We start from the raw sequence: 23,788 nt of genomic DNA on the forward strand, positions 1-23,788 counted from the left end.
TGTCGTCATCTGCGGTGCAGGGTCATTAACTATGACATCTTTCGTAAAGTTCTTGATGTCTAGTCTGAATGGATGGTTAGGAGGAAGGAATTGTCGATGTTTGTCAAATAAAAAATACTTGCCACCCTTCATCAACCAAATGAACTTTAGAGAAGCCTTACATACTAGGCATGGGAACCTCCCGTGAACACACCAGTAGCAGAAAATCCCATATGTCGGCAAGTCATGCAGGGAGTACTAGTACCAAACATGCATTTTGAAGTTTGTCTTTGTAGCTTGGTCATATATCCATACCCCTTCCTCCCAAGCATGGACCAAATCATCAATCAGAGGCCCCATGTACACACTCATATTATTCCCCGAGTGTTCTGGAATTATCAACGACAAGAACATGTTCTGTCGTTGAAAGAGGACGCCAGGGGGAGATTGAGGGGGATAATGAACATGGGCCAATAGGTGTATGGGATAGCTGCCATTCCATAAGGATTGAACCCATCTGTTGCCAGTGCAACACGTACATTACGAGCCTCTAGAGCTTTCTCACGATGAATCACATCAAACCTTGTCCAGGCTTCACCATCAGATGGGTGTACCATCTTCTTAGGATTGTATTGACGTCCATTTTTGTGCCATATCATCTGTTTCACGGATTCCTTAGTCATGTAAAGCCGTTGGATCCTTGGTATGAAAGGAAGGTACCGTAGGATCTTCATGGGGATTGCGAGCTACCTCTTCTAACCATCACTAGAGTCTACCTCTAGGAACCTAGATGATTCACACTTCACATAGTACTTTTCTTCCACAAACTCTTTCCTAAATAAGATGCATCCCTTCGGACAAGCATGTATCTGCTCGTATGGCATCTTAAGTGCATGAAGGAGTTTCTGTGCCTCATATATGCTCTTTGGCAAGATGTGACCATCTGAGAGCAGGCTGCCAACAACTGTCAGCATAACATCGAAGGCGTCTTGACTCAAGCTAAACTGGGACTTCACGGTCATTAGACGTGCAATGGCATCCAGTTGAGAAACCTTGGAATGCCCATGAAGGGGTTACTGTGCCGTAGACAACATGTCATAATACGCCTTTTGTTGTAGCATCTAGCTCCTCCTCCCTACGTCCTTCATCAAAGTGTGCTTCATGATAGTCATTTAACATGTCTCCTACCTGGCATCGTCATCATATTCCTTGATGCATTGTCTCACGACCTCATCTCTCCCATGATCGGCTTCACCATGGTAGATCTACCTGGTATAGTCTGTCGTAAATCCATTCTTGCAAAGATGTTTACCCATGACCACCTTGGTTTGCCGACACATGTTTGCACATTTGCTGTAGGGACACCAAGTGACACTAGCTCCTTTAACCCTTGCAAATGCTTGTTTCAAGAAAGCATCGGTCTTGTCAATCCATTCATCGGACAACGAAGTCTGACTAGAGCGGCCCGTGTACATCCACTCATGGTCATCCATCCTCTAGCATATCAGTGAGTAATATAAAAAAACATGTTGCATCTACATGTTCCTATACTATCTAATAGGTGAATATAGGTCCTAATCCCAGCCGAGGATGTATAGATGGGGTTAGTTTCCATGCTCTACTCCTATCCGAGATAGAATTTTGGTAGCACCTCTCCGTTGTTCTCCAAATACACGTCCTGGAAGAGAGATTGTGTATCCGGAGAACAACAGGGAGATGCTGCCGAAACTCTATCATAGATCGGAGTAGAGCATGGAAACTAACCGCATCTACACATCCTCGGGCTGTCTAAACAACATGGACAATTGAAAACAGATACGGCTATAGATATGCAAAGATTTGCATATTTCCAACCATATCTCTTTCGAACGGAAGATGTCTAGCTAGGTTACATGATATACGAACATGATACGGAAAGAATGGTCTTTTATGCCTCACCTTGCTGTCCTGCAAAGTGACGAGTTAAGGACGTTGCAATAGCCTCTCCTGCAATAAAAGGAACATAATAGTGTCAAATCTAAATTTCGGCAGCACCTCCCCTGCACGGGGAGGTTTCCAAAACCTACAACAAATAAAACGGCACAATAGCCGACAACCACATACACTCGGCAACAAACGGCACGATGGCCGACAACCACATAGACATCTTATACCTTGCAAAACGACAGCAAGTTGTGGGGCGGCGGGAGGTCAAGGCGGAACTAGGCGGCAGGGCGGGGCAGGGAGCGGCGGCAAAAACCTGCAAGTTGATATGTGGTTGTAAGATTCAAGCAAGAAGTGTTTAGAAAAACTCTAGAGTTTTATTATCAACTTTGTGTGGGACTCATATGATATGGAGTGTAATCAAATTGAGCATCAACATAAGAAGCCAAGCATAGATAACCAAGACCAATTGGCTAATCAGATTGAGATAGAGAGGGATAATGACTAAAATCAATGGATACAATGATCAAATAGGATATTAGGCATGTTATTTGTCAAGGAAAGCAATGGGCATTCCAAATGTGAGCAGTACAAAGGATACTTCGGATATATCAATAGTGCTCATGTTTTAGTAAGTGTCCTAACCCAAAAAAAATGTTGTTGCGCCACCGTTTTACAAGGCCTAAGGCAAACCAACCCACTTTCAATCCAACAACAGTTACTAGTGCCGCTCCACACCAACTACTCTTAATTATCAGCTCCAGTCTTGCCACGTATATGAAATTATGGAATGAGGTAAGGCACGTTCCCGGTCAAGATCAATTCGTCTAATTCAAGAGAAGAAAGGAAAGAGTGGCATAGCTATAAGTACGAGCAAGGGATAATAGTATGAAAGAATCATATATATAAATCACTTGAGCAGCTACTTATAACTAAAGAGTAAATTTCGGGAACCAATAAACAATTACAAAACAAGGTATAATGTCGAAGTCACCACAGCTAACTCAATATTCACATGACCAAAGTAAGCTGAGGCCTGAGGGCAATAATGCATCAACTGCTATTCAACTACAACATACTGGCTGAGCTCAAACACATGCCAACATGCATATCGAAACCTATTTTGCTTAAACAATTCAAACAATTGGTGCTGGCCTTCTATAAATATGTTGCAGGGGAGCTCAGTATGTTCCTGTACTACCCAGTAAATGGAATGAACAAAGCATCATCAGTCATCACTATGTTGAGGTGTTCAATAGGCTTCTAAAACTTGATTAGCACACAATACTAACAAATTCCTTATGGTCAGCAACCCTAGATAGAGCAATTGATTTATTATTAGAAAAGGAATGGAAATTGGGGGGGGGGGGGGGGGGGGGGGGGGAGGGAGGAGGGGGCTTACTGGACCGGGGGAGGGCACCGGCTGCGGTGCGGGGGGCTACCCGGTGAGGGGGCGGCTAGGTGAGGGGGACAACCCGGCGGCGGACGCTGGGAGGCAGGGGCGCCGGGTGCCCGGGCCACCGTGCGGCGGCAGGAGGGGCGTCGCGCCGGGGGCCGACGCGCCAGGATGGCAGGGGCTGGCAGCGGTGGCACGGGAAGGTGGGGGTCCGGCGGCCGGCCGGTGGCGGAGGGTGGTGGCCCGGCTACGGGGGGGTGGTGGCCCGGCGGCGGAGGGCGGTCTAGCGGCGCGGGGTGGGGAGTGACGGTCCGGCGGTGTGGAGGGCGGTCCGATGGCGCGGCACGGTGTGCGTGTGTGTGTGCGGGTGAGTGTGTGAGTGTGTGTGAGTAAGTGTGTGGACGGATAGGGTAAAAACCAAAGGGCTTTGCCGAGTGCCCGCGATTGGGCACTCGGCAAAGTAAAGGTATGCCAAGTAAAGGTATGCCGAGTGCCAGATTGCGGGCACTTGGCATTGTTTTTTTTTCAATTTTCAACCGGTACGGTACTGGTAAGTGGGGCCAGCTTGGGTATGTTGCCGAGTGTCCACTATATGACACTCAACAACTATATTGTTTGTCAAGTGTCATACAGTTAACACTCAGCAAAATAAATTGATATTTCATGCCCACCCATCCTCCTTCTTCATAACGTGTTTTACTAAATTTGTTACGATGTAATTTGAAAATACCTTGTCGAATTCACTCAACAATGCATATTTGATTTTTCTACGAATATTAATCCATTATTTCATACAGTTATAACTCAAATTCAATTTATATCAATTAAAATTCTATAATTGCAATTAATAAATTAAAATTGTCAAATGGATCCAAAAAATTACCAAAATTTGACGTGAACTAATCTATGTTGTCTATTGTCTATACAACAAGTTTTGAAGTCAAACCCCAATTCGACCGTCACTTTAACTTCAAATCTTACCGGATCCTTCTCAACGCTACGATTCTTCTTCGGAGATGCTTCGGTTCGTAAGCGTCGTACGTGACAAATTATGCGAAACCTTCTCAATTTTTCCATAGTCTCCACGTTGATATCAGGAGATCTTGATAAATCTCGTCATTTTCAGACTTCATTTGCTTTTTTAGAATTTAAAAACCATTCGGCCACACGTTCGTGGTCGTGTTTCCTGAACAAAATGTTTGAAATTTCTTTTCATTTCCCAAGTATGGCCCCAAAATGGACTCAATAACATGAATATGATTTCTCCACTCAATTTATTCCATTATTTGAATCACTTGCGGTTCAAATTTGACTTAAACAAAAAAATTCCTCTAAATGCAATAAATTAATTAAATATAGCAAACAGATCAAGAAATATACCAAATTTTAACATGTAGTACCACATGTTGTATGTGGAGAGTAAAAAAAGTTTAGAGGGCAGGAGAGGAAAAAAATTATTATTTTGCCGAGTGCCAATAAAAAATACTCGGCAACAACATTATTTTGCCGAGTGTCAATAAAAAACACTCTGGCAAACCTGGCCTTTGCCGAGTGTCTCTAACGGACACTCGGCAAAGTTCTAATGACAGGGCGACGCACCCAACGACCGTCACATGGCCGCCGCACGCTCAGCGCACGTGCCTATACTTTGCCGAGTGTCCGTGTTTGCCGAGTGCTTTTTATTAGGCACTCGGCAAAGTTGGGTTTTGCCGAGTGCTATGTGTGTTGCCGAGTGTTGAATTCAAAACACTCGGTAAATAGGATATTTTTCGAGTGCCCAATGGAATGCACCCGGCAAACCCTCAGGCACTCGGCAATTATACTGTTTTCGGTAGTGATCTCTATCGCAAAGAATTTTGATACTTTATATTTAGTAGTGGAGCTATATTCTTTGTTTTTCCATTATTTTTAATTATATAAATATATTATTGCATTTAAAAATATTTTTTTCTTTGAAAATCAAGGGCTATGATTTGTTCAAGATATTACTTCTTGGGTAGTAAAGGGGGTGCACCGTAGCAAAACCCGCATAGGAAACCAATTAAGCTAATCATTATGTACATTGTTGTGAAAACAGGTGGTCCTAGCTGGACATATATAGGGTTGTGCAATATATATAATGGAGAACTTGGTGAAGATCTTCCATGACTGGGAAATTCAACTGCTAGTTCTTCTAAGTTTCACAATACAAATATTCCTCTTCTTTACTGGTGGCCGGGCTACGCCGGTGTGGCACCAACCCAGTCATTAGGCTGTCCATTTGGATAGCTTATTTGGGAGCAGACACGGTAGCAGTTTATGCCCTTGGCTACCTGTCAAGACAAGAGGAGGATGCCCACAGCCTGGCTTTCTTCTGGGCACCCTTCCTCCTCGTCCATCTTGGAGGACAGGACACAATCACGGCTTTTGCCATGGAGGACAACAACCTGTGGCTGAGGCATCTGTTGAATATGGTGGTTCAGGTTGTCCTTGCTGTGTATGTTTTCTGGAAGTCCATCGGAAGACACAGTGTGGCGCTTCTTGTTTGAGGCGCATTTGTGTTTGTAGTGGGAGTAATCAAATACGGAGAAAGGACATGGTCTCTCAGGTGTGCCCGGTTTGAAAGCCTGGAGGAGTCTTCTGGACATCAGTACCAACCTCCGGGGGCACAGCTGCTGGTTCCTTCAAGGATGGAGGCTGAAGAAGAGAGAACTGTTTTGGATGCTATATCTCGAATGCCAACAGTCTTTTCCATTTTCGTCTCTCGTGCATCAATTATGTTTGCCACACCCCAAGGTTTGCGGCAAGTGTTACATTTGGAGAAGCCGGCGCAGAGGCCCAAGTCGCTGGAGATTTGTCTTGGCCTAATGTACGATGATCTCTACACCAGGGCTCTTGGGCTTAGAACACTGAGAGGTGTTCTGCTTCGATGCATCTCTCAGGTATGTGCATTGGTTGCTTTCATAGTGTTCGTCGCATGCGACAGGAGAAGGTATGGCAGAGTCGACAAGGCAATCACCTACTCATTGTTCGTGGGATGCCTTTCCCTGGAAGTATGTGGCTTGGTTAGACTCATGGCGTCACCATGGACATGGCTGTGGACTAGGATTCTTAAGCTTCGCATCAAGCTCGACCAGTTTAATTAGCTGGTTTCTTCTTTCCAGTGACCTCACTGGGTTGTCGCCGAAAAGGCCATTGTGGTCCAACGCAATGGGACAGTACAACTTCTATGGTTGGATGAAGGGCAGTGAGCAAGAGCAACGCAAACAACCAAGGTACTCTTTCAGCCAGCAATGCATGCATGACCGTGGTCAGGAGGTTGGCAACATTTCTTGGCCATGAAAAGGAGAAAATATTCTTTATAAGCAAGCTATTGGACAGAGATCATGTCAAGGTGGATGGGTTGCTAGAATGTCTGGTAGACGGGGTCGATCGCTTCGTATCCCAACATGGAAATGCACGAGAATTATTGCGAAATCTTGAGGCTGTTTTCAGGGACGACCCAGGGTTCTTGGACCTTGGTTTTGGTAGCACTATATCCTCAGTATGCATGTGCTGACGGAGCAACTCCTGTGTAAGTCAGCTCAGCACCCGGACATGGAGACAAATGCAGCAGCAGCTCATACTAGTAATATTAATCTTTTGATGGAGGAGTGCCGGAAACTGTCCCGCTACATGCTATACCTCATGGTTGCTTGCCCTTCCCTGCTGCCTCTTGAAGATAGCTCGGTAGCGATGCTAGAACAGTGGCAACGACAAGACAAGATTTGGCTGAACGACTCTCTCGAGGAATTGGTGAGCTCGCTCCGGCTAGACAAGGAAACACTAGAGGAGATCAAGGAGGTGTGGATACGGCTCATCATCTATGCCGCCAGCAAGTCGCGGCCTGAGCAGCACGCGGCGCAGCTGGCCAGAGGAGGGGAGCTCCTCACCTTCGTCTGGCTGAAGCTGCGCCTCAAATTATTTGGTGCATCCGGCAGGATAGAGCTCACTAACAAGCCTCCCGGGTTCAACATCTACGCCCTGTATGTACCGACTGACGACTGTTCGGACTCTACTTCCACCCAGGAGCTTCTTACTGTATGTTGACTTCACCTATCAAGGTAATATAAAACTAACCGTTTACTACTCTTCTGCTTATTTAAATCAAGAGTTTTTTTAATAACCAATTACTCTGTTCTAATTAACGTCCTACATATCTAACTGTTTTTTCCGGCTTATGGTGCACAACAGATGGAGAGCGGGGCGTGGGATCAGACTCCACGCAGCTTCATCTGACATGCATCAATCCTACAAATCGTAGAGTATGAAATGGGTCCTCTATTACTGTCATAGAAAGTATGTTTTACAGTCTGTGTGGCATTCATCTGTTGTTGTACAGATGACAATATCTGTGATCATGTAAAATACTGTAAGCAAAGTTTGCCATAGGATATTTGAAGTGATGTCGTGTGGCCAACATTCACTACTACAGAAGTTAACTGTAGGGACAGCTTCTCTGTAGGGGCGGCTGCGCCAGCCACCCTTCCCAATGTGTTCCTACAGAGGGTGTCTCTGTAGGGGCGGTTTCCTGACCACCTCTGCAGTGCCCTCTGTAGGGGTGGCTGGTGTTTTCAGCCGCCCCTACAGTGCCCTCTGTAGGGGTGGCTCAAGAACCGCCCCTGTAGTGGACGGCTGTATCACCAGCCGCCCCTGCTGTGTGTATTTGTAAGGGCGGTTCAATCAAGAACCGCCCCTACAGTGGATTTTCCAGCAAAAAAAAAATTCAAATTCAAATCTGACCCCACACACACACACACACATATATATATATATATATATATATATATATATATATATATATATATATATATATATATATATATATATATATATATATATATATATATATAATTCAAATTTGAATCTGACCGCCACAAATATACATATATACATCCACAAACACAAGATCATTATTTAGAACATCATCACAAGTCATAATTCACAAAAGTCCATCATTACAACATAGTCCATTATGAAGTCCATCATTATAACATAGTCCATTAAGAAATCCACAAGTCCACGTGCAAAACAAAGTCTAAACCGTTTCAAAGTCTGATCCAAACCATACCACAAGTCCATATTATCATCAACGGCCTAGGGCTAGCCTATCAGTCTCACGAAGGTGTTGGTATAGAGGATTACTACCTAAGTCGGAAAGAAGATGATGGTAAGTGCCTTTATGGTACACAATCTGGTCTATTATGAAGTTGCAAAGGTCGCCGACCATCTCTAAGAGCTCGTCATCCTTGTATGGGTTTCTTCTCGTGTCTTTATCTTTCTCCAACTACAAGAGAACAAGTTTAGGTTTACTATATCACAACATATGTGAACTTTTCATACTACGAGCGAAGAGGTTCAAACTTATCAGATTAGGGTTTCTGTTGTAGCCACCGATGGTACTCATCATAATACATGTGTAGTATCCACAATGTAGACTCCCAGGCTTCTGCTTGGGGCACTGTGTGTTTTGCATATGGAGATGTTAAGTAATGCTATTGACAGACACGTAATATATAGAGTACCAAAGTAAATGACACTTACCGCACATAGAGTTTTGACATACAACTTTTCCTTCCTATTTGGATGATGCCTCCCCTTATGTTCCTAGACATAGTGCCTGAATGCCCTGTTCCAATGGTTTTAGCAAATGCAACTTGTTAGTATCCCACATTGAACCTTACAAGTATGTATACAAACATAGTAGCTAAAATGAGGATTGTCGATATGTATACGTCTTGACAATCGCTATGAAGTCTTTGTATGTCTCGACTGGGAAATCTGTTGAATCAAAGACCCATACCATGCTATGTGAGAGCCAGACGCCTATGCAAATCCAGTGATCGCTGCATGAATTTAGTCATAGAAGGAACACATAAGCTCTTTTGCATCGAACAAAGTATATTGAATAAAGCTAAGTATACAGTCGAACTTACTTGAAGTGGTATGGTATCTATATATTATCGTGTTGTTGGAGATTTTTAAAACATAGGGCAATGTATGCCGTAACCTTGAGGGACTCTTCCAATATTTTCTTGTTCCTGATGTCCTGTTTCTCCTTAAGTGTCTTTCCACCTCCTAGTTCTTTGCAATTTAGTTTTCACTCTTTAGGGTAATTAAAATTTGTTGATGCTATAGGTGAAGGGTCTATATACCCATGTTTCAGAGCTGGCCTCTTTCTCACAAAGTCCACTTGCATTCTACAAATCACGGCGCGGGTTAGTTACAACAAAATCAAAAGATTACATTCATATCATATCGAGAGGGCAAGGACTTACAGGCACCACATACGAATTAGATTCATTTCCATTCATCTGAGGTGGAAGCATGCCTAGATATCCTTAAAGTCAACGGCAATTTGCCCACCTGGGGCTCCAAATGTGCCGTCAGGGATCCATGCTTGTAAGATTTCTAGTTCTGTTATCTGAGCACGCAAGTACCAATCGTGGAACTTTCTCATTCCACGTGGCAAGCACTGTATGACTCGGTTTGGTAGGAAGTTCTTGCCTTTTTTATATTTATCCGGGCAATCATTTGACCATTTGAGGTTATCAACAGCTGGATACTTGTTAAACCCTTGGTGCTCTGAATTCTTTTACTTTGTTCTTAGGCTTGAACTGGCCATGGGCCATCCACTTGTGCACCGACGAGACATCATTAATGCCCACATACGATGGCCTTATCTTGATTGGGATTTTGTTTCGAGCTTCCCATTCGGGCACGTCCTTGTCAACTTGTGCATCACCTGCTCTAGGGGCCACTTGTTCTTCATGTATCAGCTGTTCACAAGGCAATTGCTATTCATGAGACACTTGTTGTTCATATATCAGCTGCGCTTGTTGAGAAGGATGTTGCATCTCATCATGCATTTACTCGCTACGAGCTGGAGAAGGACGTGGCATGTCATCATGCCCATGCTTGGTACGAGGTGGAGAAGGATGTGGCATGTCATCATGCCCTTGCTCGGTATGAGGTGGAGAAGTCTCTAGCGTGTGGTGGTCATGGTCATGGTCATGGGCCGGTGAGTATACCTCCCCGTCCTCGATGGGTCGCTCCAGAGGATGAACTTCAGTCGGAGTTGGCGAAGACTCAGTCAATACAATGTCCTGTCTATGCCAGAGGATGAACTGGTTCATGACGTCTCCGAGTAACACAAGCCCCTTGGGAGTAGGGTGTTCTATCTTCCAAGTCATGAACTCAGGTTTCACGGTATGCACCTCGACCCGAGTGTAGTCCTGCGGGATGTCCCTATTGTGCCACGTGCCGCCTGGAGGATGTGCCATGCCCATTGCCACCTCAATGATCACATTTTGCCTGCCCATTGGAACCACCAATTTGCAACTGGTTGGCGCCCATATGCGATCGATAGGGGTTCCGGTTGCATTGGAACCTTGATTGCTGGGAACATCTAGAGGGCTATCAACTACCGCCAGTTCTCCGGGCGGCCCCATTAGTGTCTGTGGCTCCATCGTAGGCAGTCCTTTCTCTACCAACATCTTTTCAACTAGAGCCTTCACTTGGCGCTCAAGATTAGACTCTCGGTCTCTGCCATGTTTCTTATACATGTGCCTCTCCTCTATGAATTCGTGCTTCTAGGACATCCTCTTCCCAAGCCCCCTGGTGCGTCCTGTGTGCTCGAGGTTTCCTAAGGCAACGGTAAGCTCATCCCTCTCTCTAGAAGGGTTGAATGCGCCCTTCTCCTTGTCTTCAGCAAGTTTCAGTATCTTTGATACTACCTCTCCGGTCTCCGGCTTAGCAAACTTGAGGCTACTGCCGGATGAATCCACACTCCTCGTGTATATCCACTGTTTGAGGCATGGCTTCAACTTCAGCACTTTCGTATTCCCGGCAGCTTCGGCCTCTGCGTCCATCTTCCTAAAGACCTCTTGCTTGCCAGCGTAGCCACTAGGGCCTAGACGAGGGTAGTGTTAGTTCTTCTTTGCCTGCTTGCTGTTACGGGCACTGAGGGCCAATGATGCCTCTAAAGTCTTCTCAGCCATGAGCTTCTCCCATTGACTAGGAGTTATGTTGCCATACTCGTGGAAAGGAGTTAACTTCTATTGGATAAAGTTCTTGTTCAGATCCGACCGCCAACGTCGGAAGCTCTGCCCCATTATCTTAAAAGCATTTTCTTGTACCAACTCGTGCGTTCCCTCTGGAAACCTGAAGTTCTGCTTCAGCTTCTCCTATAGGTCTACCTTTTGGCTCATAGGTACAAGATTCCAGCCACAGATAGCTAGGTTCAACTTATCTCTAACTACAAACCCAATGTGATTACGGAATTTCGCCCTGTATGTATATGGCTCAAGGATCTGCCCGTCTGGCCTGACCTCTGTTATCACATAGCATGCCTTGTCGTGATATTGGTTTGGCTTTCTAATCCCCCCTCGTTTCCTCTTTGGCTGGGCAGTCTCAGTCGTGGTTGTGTCCTAAGGTTGTGGAGCGGAGGCCTCATTGTGAGTATCTATGGCTCCTTCCTCTGATCTCCTTTGCCCCGCTACGTATTGTCTGGCAAGACGAGCTAGAGGCCGACGTCGTCTTTTTAGGGGTTGAGTAGGGACAACCTGTGTATACGGCAGGTCAAAAGTGTTAGCAGAGGTAACATATAGCCATAGCATTAGCCAAATTTACAAGCTACTAAGGCTTTATCCGTACCTCATCGTTCGGATCAAAATCCTTGTCCAACTCATCCTCCGTTGGCCTCTGTCTGGGTTCTCATGGGAAAGGATCCTCGGGACTTACATATCCCCCTAATGAGGTGTCATCATCCTCATCCTCATCCCCTTCTTTGCCTTGGGCATCCTCTCCACCCTCTCTTCCTTGGGCTCCCCCCACTGGATCCTCATCATCGACAAGGTCCTCCTAAGTAAGCATCACTTCTAGACCCTTTTCTAACTTGTTATCGAACTGCTCCTGAGTAAGCTGGTCATCTAGTTCTTGCTCTCCATGGGATGGCTGCTCATCATTCACGGGGCATCAGGATGCACTCTTTGATGTTCGTGACATTTCATGCCTTGTTCTAAGAGATGCAAGAAAAAAAGTAGTATAAGTAGTAGAAGTAGTAGTACTAGTGGTAGAAGTAGCAGTACTAGTAGTACAAGTAGTAGTACTAGTACTAGTAGTAGTACTAGTAGTAGTAGTAGTAGTACTTGTAGTAGTACTACTACTACTAGTAGTAGTAGTACTAGTAGTAGTAGTAGTACTTGTAGTAGTAGTAGCCAAACAAAGAGAAAGCAGGACTAGCCCACTGCATATGCTATATGACTCAAACAAGATGGACAGAAGAAAAGATAATGAGGATCTACATTGTCCTTGCATGAGTGACTACTTTTGGTTACTCAGAATTCTATTGTCCAGTAAATAAAGTTACTGCTCATATTTGGTTATCTCTGATTCTCTATGTTTCTTGGGTTTCTAATTCTAGTGATCATTGTGGTAAATTCAAGTTGACTTGGGAAGTCATTTTTGTTAGTAGATTGAAGATTGTTCTCTAATCGTCCTGAATATGGGGTCCATATTTAAGTTTCTATGCTTTTTTCTTTGACTTGTATGGACTTGTTAGGTACCTCCCGAAAAATCTCCAAGAAAACCATGCCCATATATGATTGTACTGGTATTGTGTTTAGGTATTGATTGATTAAACCAAGTAGACATCTTTGTAGAGTAACTTCTATGTGCCAGTTTTCCTTGTGATGTATTGTTTCATGGTACACTTGCTATCTTTAGTACACTATTGTTTATCTGCTACTTGCCGTTTCATCGCTCATCTTGGATCCTATAGTTTCTCGAAGCTTTCATATTATATCATCCATCTGTACAAACTTTACACTTGGTAACTGAGGGATTTGACATAATTTTGTAGACCAATCGCCTGACCATATATCAGTCGGTTCAGCACCAAAGAAGTCTAGTACTTCCTCACGAGGCTGGCACCGTAATTTCTCATCATCAACATGCAAAGATTTTCTCTGGAAGTTTGTGGACAGTGAACTTTTAACTTCAAGCCTTGAGGATTGGTTCTCTGGTCATAGTGAAGATTGTGGTTTCAGGAAGCCAGCTTTTTATGTTCCTTTTGACCTTACTAAATTACAGAATTTTGATTATGCTCTGGAGGGTGTTACTTTTCAGCAGCTAGTAAGGATGCCAAATGCTCTATATGCGTTAACATCAGATGTTTTTGAAGCTACTACATATCTTGCTTTGGAGGATTTCCTTCATGCGGGCATTAAAGGATTGTGGGAAACTTTCTGGGGCCCTGATGAGGCAATGCCTTCCTCAGTTGCCTGTATACATAGCTCAAGTTCCAAGTTTTATCTTGCTGAGAAGGCTATTAGCAGTGGAAAACTCGATGGTGTTTGTGCAACTTTTGTACTGCTGAAGAATTTGAAGAATTCACAAGGAAGATGGGATCATGTTGTCGTGTTGGCTTTGTTGAGACCTGATATTGGAATGGTTTCTGCACAGGGTGACCAGGAGCCATCTCCTGCAGTCTTAGGGGAGGCACTGTTCTTTGCTTTGCGTGTCCTACTATCTCGAAGCCTTAGTAGACCCTCCACTATTCTTCGCAATTTAGACTGTGTTTACTTGCTTCTTGTTGATTCACAGTTTGGAGGAGTGGTAAAAGTGCAAGGTGATTTGAACAAGCTGGATTTTGATCTGAACAATGTTTATGACTGTGATGCTGAATGGATAAAGAAACATGCCAAAATTTTAGTTTCTTCCATAGATCTAGTGTTGGTACAGAAAGTGACCAACTAGTAAATATTTGTAGTTTTGTTGTACGTTATGATCGGAGATGGCCTAGCACTCAATGACATGGGATTTATACTAGTTTAGGCAACGTGCCCTACGTCTAGTGTGGGTCGGTCAGTGACTTTATTCCCAAGCCTAGGTGCTCGAAGTTTGTAGTGGGGTTACAAATGAGAGAGAGAGAGAGACGGGGTGTCCGGTCGGTCCGATCAGAAGGGCCAAGATCGACAGGAGCTATGCTATGAACGAAGTGTCCTAGCATGTGCTTGAGGGGTTGTGAGCTATTGATCTAATGAACCTGAACTTGAAGAAGTCAGTTTGGGTTAACTGTTTTGTGTTTAGAGGGAGCACATCCCCTTTTATAGAAGAAGGGGATGGCTTTACAAGTGAGAGCGAGAGAGTACGGACGTTTCTAAGCCTTGTTGCCCACGCCGACAGGGATGGGACAATGGTGGGAGCCCGCAATATTGTTGATGTCACTGTAGAATGTTAGGTACATGTGGGTGGTTGAGCTGCTTTCTTCAAGACTGGAGGACATCGGTACCTGCAAAAAATGCTGTCTCGCCGACTGGAGGCATGACTTTACCACATTCACCTGGTACGGTGAATTTCGGTGTCCACAATACTGTTGATGCCCAAAGGCACATGGGGGGTCTTACCGTACGGGTGTTTTGACCGGCGCCTACAATACTGTAGAGGTAAAAGTCAGTGACTGTTTATGGCAGGGCGGTTGTAAAGTAATGTTCCGCAGGGTATGGTCCCTGGTACCATGGTTTGACTTATGAGCCCCGTCTTGCCTTCCTTCGTATGCCTCCTGGTTCTTTCCGAGCGGGCGTCCCCAGTCGGATGGCCCTAGTCGGTTCTGGCGTGTCAGTCGGAGAATAGCGATGCACAGGGTTTTTCATGAACCTCGGTCGGAGTCATAGGGTCGGAGTCGGAGGTGGTCCTCAGGTTAGGCTTTCCGAGTGGAGATCATGCGAAGGTAGCCGGGGCCTGACACTAGCGCTTCGATCGGAGAGGCCATTCGGAGTCGGCCTAAGGCTAAGCTAGTGCTCCGGTCGAAAAGATGGGCCGAAGGCGGCTAGGGCCTGAAGCGAGTGCTCCGGTCTGTTGAGTTTAGATTCTTGGGCTGGTCCAGAAGAAAAAAAGGCCGTCCTCCTAGGCCGAGCCCTAGCATGGAAGCCGGTCCCCGAGGGACCCCGGGTTTATGAACCCGACATCTAGTTTGGAACAAACTTGGGAATGCTAACTAGGGAGACATTGGGACCCTTCAGGTTCTCATTGCAATATTTCACTCAATGATCCAATTTTATGGAGAGCCTAAGTATTCTCTAGATGAACTGGCAATAGAACATAGTTCTAGGCTACAAAGTCGAAGATCAGAAAGACATTTGGTGGACATACAAGCTAATGGTAACGGTTTATTTTGATTCCAACAGCGAAGCCATTCTCCTGAAATTGTCGAAGTATAGGAGGAAGCAGTTGTTGATGTGAAAACACACGAAACCTTAAGGCTTGAAATAGGATCTGTTGTATTGATGGATGATGCTTACGTACAGAAAGGTTTTCTAATCAATGACATCCTAACAGACAGTGATCCTCCTATTTATACTTCGACTCCAATAGAAGAACCTACCAAAACCTACTTGCTATATGTAGGCTCTAGCCCTTCTCATTTGGAACCAGCATGGGAGGATATGAACTCCTGGTACCAAGTACAGAGGCAGACCAAAGTACTGACTATGATGAAGCAAAGATGCATTTCTAGCAGATATATACCACAGATGGTATCTTCTGGATGGGTCATCCATCTAGGCCCATGTAACAAGCCTAACTATGTGGAGCATCTGACGTAGAAAGTTTAATTTATCTCCTATATTTCTCTTGTGGTGAGTACTAGATCAACACTAATGGTGAGTACTAGATCAAAACAAATAATAAAAATTTAGAACATCTACCAACCTCATAACTATAGAATAGCTTTGCGACACAACAATGCACAAGCAGCGTGTTGAAGAGTTCAACTCAAAGGGTCTAGAAAATCTCTAACAATGAAGCTAAAAGGAGTTCTTTTGTTTCTTCATGTGGCATCCCCCTGAAAACGAGTATATTACCCCCACCAACCAAAAGACCTAACATTCTAGAAATTACTGCAAAAGTGCTAAGTGGTGGTACCATAAAAAATTTTTGGTATGAAATGGCAACTCCATTTCATTTAATTGATATGACACCTCAATATGTTATAAAATGAAACTTGGGCAAGTTCCTTCGAATTCAACATTGCCTGCAGCAACCTGTAGATATAGTTGAGAAATATTCTGCTTATTGGCATAGGTAAAGCTATGATATGTTCCTTGTAAGATCAACACAATACTATTATAGTGGGTACAAAAATAATCATTCAGCTCCTCGTATGTGTTTTTAGTCTTTACCATCCAAAGAGCATTTACTCTAATGTGAGTACCATTCAGGTAAATTATGTCCATATACTTATTTCCTCACAGGACAATTCTTTCAAAAATGAAAAGCAGTAAAGCACAAATATCTAGCTAAGATGTGCTAGAGCTTTCTTAATGCTTGTGAATAAATGTACAGTCACAAAAAATAATTAGCCGAATATAGGCAATCATAACTATAATCGATTCTAAAGAGTTGGCCAGCCATGGCTTATAATTGGTTGCAAGCTCAGAAATAAACAAACTCGAGTAGCTATGATACTAATTTCTTCCCCCCTCAGAGTATGAAATCTAACGCTAATACTATAGACATTTACAGAGTTGACGAGCATCCTAATTTATTGCCTCAATGGGATTCGGAGATTACCTCGCCTTGACGAGGTCGGTCCACAACCGCTGCCGCACCTGGTCGCAATCGGTTAAGGGGCTTCGCGGCGAGGAAGATCCAGGCGATGCTGCTTGACTGAGAGAGAGGTGGGAGCACGTCCGGGCGGCGAGGGAGATCCAGGGGATGGTCCTCAGTGGATTAGGGGGGAGCTTGGCATCAGGCAGGTCGTGGCCACAGGCGGGCGGCGCTCGTCGATGCACTCTCGTTCGGCGGGTATGGCGCGGCAAGGCACGGACGGTGTGGGCGGTCAGGCGTGCTGGCCCCGGCTTGCGGATGCGGAGAGGGCTACAGCGGTGGAGGACAACGACCTCGGTGCGGCGGAGGTCTGAATTTGGGCAGCCCTTCCAAACCCTAGCCGGCCCGGCAAGGACGGAGGTCGAGGTCGAGGTCTGAGACGGGTGTCGCGGCCTGGGGAACGGCGGTGGATGGGGCGGGGGCGGTGGTTGGGGTCAGGGAGACGGTGGAGGAGGCGGTGGAGGGGTCAGGGAGGGGCAGGTGCCGGCGGAGCAGGTGTGGCGGTGCAGGCGGCGCCGGCGGCGAAATTGGGCAGCCTGATGGTGGAGGAGCCCGATTTCGCCCAACACTTAGCGCCCATAGCGACGGTCACTGTAATATACCTCAGAGGCACTGTAGGGGCGGCTGAGGTTATAAGCCACCCCTACAGTTGATTTTTTTTTAAAAAAATTCTAAATCAAAATTCACATGTAAATAATAAATAATACAGTAAAAAATTTTATAATTATTTTTTTATAGATATATTTATATATACAATGACTAAAACAACTACAACAGTTTAAAATTACAAAATTGAACCTTTAAAAATGGAGAAAATTTTTATGTTTTAAAAAATTAAAATCAAAATTACTAAAATAATTTTTAGACACCAAATGATCTCAAATGAAAATTTGATAAACATCAAAGTTGTAGAGGTCATGAAGATCTACAACTTTTATTTTGGTCATCTTGTCATTTGACAAAATTTGAACCTTTCAAATTTGAAATTTTAAAAAATTACAAGTTCGAACAAAAATTTAAGACCCAAAATGATTTCAACATAAAAAGTGATGAATACCAAAGTTGTTCAACTCATTAATATCTACAACTTTTATTTTAGTCATCTTGTCATTTGACAAAATTTGAACCTTTCAAATTTGAAATTTTGAAAAACGACAAGTTCGAACCAAAATTTGAGACCCAAATTGATTTCAACATAAAAAGTGATGAATACCAAAGTTGTTCAACTCATGAATATATACAACTTTTATTTTGGTCATTTCTTCATTCGACAAATTCTTAGCACACATTGTTCACTAATCTTACATATGTCTTGTATAGTTTATAAAACCTTATTAGAGATGTGTCACATTTGTGAACAATGTTATTATCACTTTGTCATATGAAGAAATGACCAATACAAAAGTTGTAGATCTTGATGAGTTATTCAACTTTGGTATTTATCACTTTTTCAGCTGAAATCATTTGGGGTACCAAAATCTTGTCTGAAGTTGCATTTTTTTAAAATTCAAAATTTAAATTGCTCAAACTTTTCATATGTATATATTGACAAAACCAACAAAATAAATTGATAGAGAATGATTTTAGAAAATTTTAGGAAAAAAAATCATCAGATTTGGAGTTAGTATGAGTAAGAAAAACTAGTTACAAAGTTGACCCACAGATTAAAAAAAAGAAATCACACTGTTCACATCTAGAACAATATGATTTCTCTTTTTAATCTGTGGGTAAACTTTGTAACTAGTTGTTCTCCCTCATACTAACTCCAAATGTAATGGGTTTTTTTCTTAAAAATTTCTAAAATCATGCTTCAGCATTTAAGTTTGATCAAACTTAGATGTGACAATGTTTTACATATTTTAAAATTTGACAAGTTCAAACCAAATTTTAAAACCCTAAATGATTTCAGATGTAAAAGTGATGAATACAAAAGTTGTTCAACTCATCAAGATCTACAACTTTTATTTTAGTTATCTTGTCATTTGACTAAATTTGAACCTTTCAAATTTTGGAATTTGAAAAAAGACAAGTTGAAACCATAATTTGGACCCCAAAATCATTTCAACTAAAAAAGTAATGAATACCAAAGTTGAATAACTCATGGAGATCTACAACTTTTATTTTGGTAATTTCATAATTTGATAAATTCTTAGTACACATTGTTCACACAAACATACGTGAATGTAGTCTCAAACACACACACATAAATGTAGTTTCAAACACACATACATAAATGTAGTCTCACATACATGAATGTTGTCTCACACACATATACATGAATGTAGTCTCACACACACATACATAAATATAGTCTCACACACACATACATGAATGTAGTCTTACGAACACTTACACACTTATATAAACTAGCTAGCCCACCGTGACAACTTTCCCCTTGACACCTTTTCGTTCCCATGGCAATACATCTTTGGGCAGGTTCTTTTCCACAGCCTCGATCTTCTTACAAAAGTCTATGAATAGTGGCATCTCATCGCACTTATTGTAAGCTTCAACATCGTCCACGCCATCAACTTCGATGATATGTTGTTTTCTGGAGGCCACCACGTGCTTTGTCTTCTTCTTTGGGGGGGTTACTTTGCGGGTCGGACATATAGAAGACTTGCGCGACACGTTCAGTGAGCACCCAAGGGTCATCCTGGTAGCCTACATTCTAGAGGTCGATGACTCTCTGTCCGATCTCATTGAATTGATGTTGCTTGATCCAGCAGCATCAAAATAGGGCCTCGTAGGACCACATTTCATGCAAGAAGCTAGGGCCCAGCGCCTCGATCTGATGAACCAGGTGAATCATGAGATGTACCATTATATCAAAAAAAGCGAGAGGTAAACACATCTCTAGCTAGTTCTGGGTCTCCACCATGAATTCATGTAGGTCACTCAGCTCTTGCCTGTGAATCGTCTTCTATGAGATCTTCGAAAAGAAGTAGCACATGCGGGTGATGGCCATCTTTAGGAACTCTGGCTTTATAGCCCTAATTGCAACTGGTATGAACACTGTCAGCATCACATGACAATCATGAGCCTTGTAGTATGTTAATGATAGGTCTTTCATCAACACTAGCTTCTTCGGGTTCGCCGAAAACCCAATCGGCCCTCTGACCCCCCTAAGGAAATTGCATATAGCTCTCCTCTCCTCTAGGGTTAGGTTGAAGCTAGCCGCGGGAAGACTGTACTTGTCATTATCCTGCTGTACCGGCCAAAGCTCCCGCATCACGTTCAGCTGCACCATGTCTTTCCGTGATCTGAGACCATCCTTTGACTTGCCCGTGTCCATCAAGGTAGCCATAAGACTCTCAAAGACATTCTTCTACACGTGCATCGCATCAATGGCATGGGGGACCTCCAAGTCTGGCCAATAAGGTAGGTACTGAAAGAAGATCGATTGCTTCTTGAATGGTACGCCTTCGATGGGAGGTGTGCTTCTATCTCTGATCGTTCCATCTAGATTCTTCTTTCCATAGATGATGTGTATGTTTTGGACCATTCTGAACACATGTTCTCCATTACAACGTCTCTCTAGAGGGGGTTATTCTTCTGGGATGTTGCCATAGTATCTTAGGTACAATTTGCCATGGTACTTGTGACCTGTCTTTAAGAAGCACCGGTTCCTTATGTAAACTATCTTCCTGGATCCATCTAGGAACACCCATTTAGTACCATCCCAACAGACTAAGCATCCAGTCTTGCCTTTGAACTGTCCAGACAGGGCAAACAACCCGGGTAATCATTGGTAGTAACAAATATTATTGCTTTGCATATGAAGTCCTCCCATCGGAACGCATCGTACATCGGCTCCCCATACCTCCATAGCCTCTCCATTTCTTGCATCAGAGGCTCCAAGAACACATCTATATCAATGCCTAGTTGTTTGGGGCCAGAGATAAGAATGGTGAGGAGAAGGTACTTCCTCTTCTAACACAAATACGTTGGGAGGTTGTATATGGTCAAGATGACTGGACATGTGCTGTGGTCGGTCATCCTCTCATTGAAGGGATTCATTCCATCGGTGCTCAAGCCGAACCATACATTCGGTGGGTCATCACTGAATTCTACTTTGTACTTGGCATCGAACGCTTGCCACTGGCTACAATCGGCCGGGTGTGCGATCGTATCATCATCCACCTTGCGCTCATCATCCCACCATGTCATTAGTGCGGATAATTAATTAATGGCATATTTATCCATAACTAATTAAAAACACACATTATAGAAAGAAATCAAACTAAAAATTAAATGATAATTAATAGTCATGGTAGAGGATATTTTACACATTAGCAACAATTAAAATCTTACACATTCACCTACATGCAAACCCTAGTCACATAAAGAAAATTTTGAAAAAGAAAAAAAAACAAAATCCTAGATCTAGATCTAGATATAGAGTTTCATGACACATGCACCAAACTTCACTAATACTACACTAAAATCAACAAAGATGTACTAACAAAGGGTGCAATCTTACTTCCCTACCTAATTTACCCTAGTATAGTGAAAATTAGGGTCCAATTTCACTCATAACTAGCTCAAGCTCCATGGAAGAGAGAGAAAACCAAAAATCAAATTACTCACTAACCAACGAATTAAACTTCAAATAAAGAGTTGGAGAAGCATTTCCTTACCTTTTAGAGCCTCTCCACCAAAGGATTTGAGATCAAAACCTCCCCCCTTAGTAGAGCAGTTTTTAGGAGGAGCCTAAGGCCTCCCAAACTTTTTTTGTAGAAGAGTGTGTCCCGAGGTGGAAGAAGGGGGTGGCTGCTATTTATTCGTGCGCCATCAGTAGGGGTGGCTGGTGATTTAGCCGCCCCTACAGTCGAACAGCAGGGGTGACTGGTGGCAGTCGCCCCTACAAATGGGCACTGCAGGGGCGGCTGGTGATTGAGCCGCCCCTACAGATCAGCCCCAACTGTAGGGGTGGCTTAGGTTACCAGCCACCCCTACAGTGCCCTCTATAGGGGCGGCTGGGCTGCTGGGGCCCGAGGACGCCCACTGTAGGGGCGCCCCCAACCGGAAGTTCGAACTGGCCATTCTCTAGCTCCACAGGATGCAGCTCCTTCCTGATTCCCAAGTGTTGCATGTCTAGGCATTTGGCTAGTGAATACTTCGATGTCCCCCCAGTGTCCATCAAGGTGTTAAGAGTGTTAGCGCACACGTTTTTAGTGATGTGCATAGGATCAAGACAGTGACGTACACTCAGAAATGGCAAGTAAGGTAGTTTCTAGAAAACTGATTTTTTCTTCCAAACACTCCCATCAGGCGTTGCTACTGCATTGTCCCCCTTCCCAAGGACAACCTCTAGTTTGGTGAGTTCTTGAAGTATCGTAGGTCCGTCTTGATATTTTGGAGCTAAGCGTTTCTCAATAGCACCGTTGAAATCTTTTCTGTTCCTGCGGTAAAGGTGATCCTTAGGTAAGAACCTACGGTGTCTGATATAAACTATCTTTGAGTTATTTGGCAGATTTACCGCATTGGTGTCATCCAAGCACTCGACACATCCAATATAGCCTTTTGTCTTCTCTCCGGACAATGAACCTCGACCTGGCAGATCGGTGATTGTAGCGATAAGTACTCCTTTGATAGTGACATGTTCCGTTTTGTACTCATCCTAAACATCCGGCACATCCTTTTCAAACATCTCCACTAGTTCATTGATCACTGGTTCTAAAAACACATCGATGTCATTCCCAGGCTGTCTTGGCCCTTGGATTAGTAGTGGCATCTGGATGTACAACCGCTTCATACAGACCCAAGGTGGAAGGTTGCAAATACAAAGCATCACTGGCTAGGTGCTATGATTGCTTCTAACCTGGTCCAAAGGATTCATCCCATCTGTGCTCAAAGCAAACCAAAGGTGCCTTACCTCTCCACCGATGTCCTTATAGAACATAGTATTGACAGTCCTCCAGTCATGCCCATCGGCGGGGTGCCTCATCATTGTATCTTTCTTACGCTCTTCGCCATGCCAGCGCAACAGCTTGGCTAACTTTGCACATGCAAACAGCCTATGCATCTAGGGAGCTATAGGGAAATACCAAACGACCTTTATGGGACCTCCTCTGGTCTTGGTGCCCTCATCTAACGGCCCTTCCTTGTACCATGGAGCTTCACACTTGGGGCACTTGTCCAAGTCTTCGTATTTTTCTCCACGGTACAATATGCAATCATTGGAACACGCATGGATTTTTTCAACCTCAAGGCCAATGGGGCAGATCATTTGCTTGGCCAAGTATGTCTTTTTTGGTAACTCGTTTTTTTTGGGAGCATTTTCCTTATTATACCTAACAACTAATCAAAGCCTTTATCGCTCAATCCGTTTGTCGATTTGAACTCTAGCAGCATGATGTTGGCTTCTAGTTTGCTCATTGGACAATTCCTATACAATGGTGTTTTGCCATCTTGTCTCATTTTCTCTAGCTTTCTCAGCTATCTTTCACTAAGACATCCGGTCTCTACATTACATAGCAGCTAAGAAATGCCATTGTTATCCTCGGTGTCGTCAGCTAGCGTGTTCCTAAACACATTATTAACTGTGGCCATAGGTTCCGTGTTGACACCAGGTTCCTCATCAGCATCATGGATGGCTACGTCAGGCATGTCCACATCATCATTGTTTTCCTACAGAACATTCACACCAACCTCACCATGCATAGTCCATATCGTATGGTTTGGCATGAACCCCCTGGTAATCAAGTGCGATCGTATAGACTCAATTTGACGAAAGTTCCTATGATTCTTGCAATCTTTGCATGGGCAGAAGACAGGGTTCCCATTCCCAGCATGGGCTTTGGCATCGGTGATAAACTGGCTAACACCATGCATGTATCGCTTATCCATTCGGGATAGATG

The 23,788-nt window shown here is 43.8% G+C and overlaps 2 pseudogenes; both read left to right on the forward strand.

The window, feature by feature from the left end:
• Positions 1 to 5,417: 5,417 nt before the first annotated feature.
• On the forward strand, positions 5,418 to 7,555 carry LOC136499672 (uncharacterized; annotated as a pseudogene).
• Positions 7,556 to 12,907: 5,352 nt separating this feature from the next.
• On the forward strand, positions 12,908 to 15,921 carry LOC136499674 (uncharacterized; annotated as a pseudogene).
• The last annotated feature ends 7,867 nt before the right edge of the window (positions 15,922 to 23,788 follow it).

The sequence above is a fragment of the Miscanthus floridulus genome, chromosome 13 (genome assembly GCF_019320115.1).
Source record: "Miscanthus floridulus cultivar M001 chromosome 13, ASM1932011v1, whole genome shotgun sequence".
Lineage (NCBI taxonomy): Eukaryota > Viridiplantae > Streptophyta > Magnoliopsida > Poales > Poaceae > Miscanthus > Miscanthus floridulus.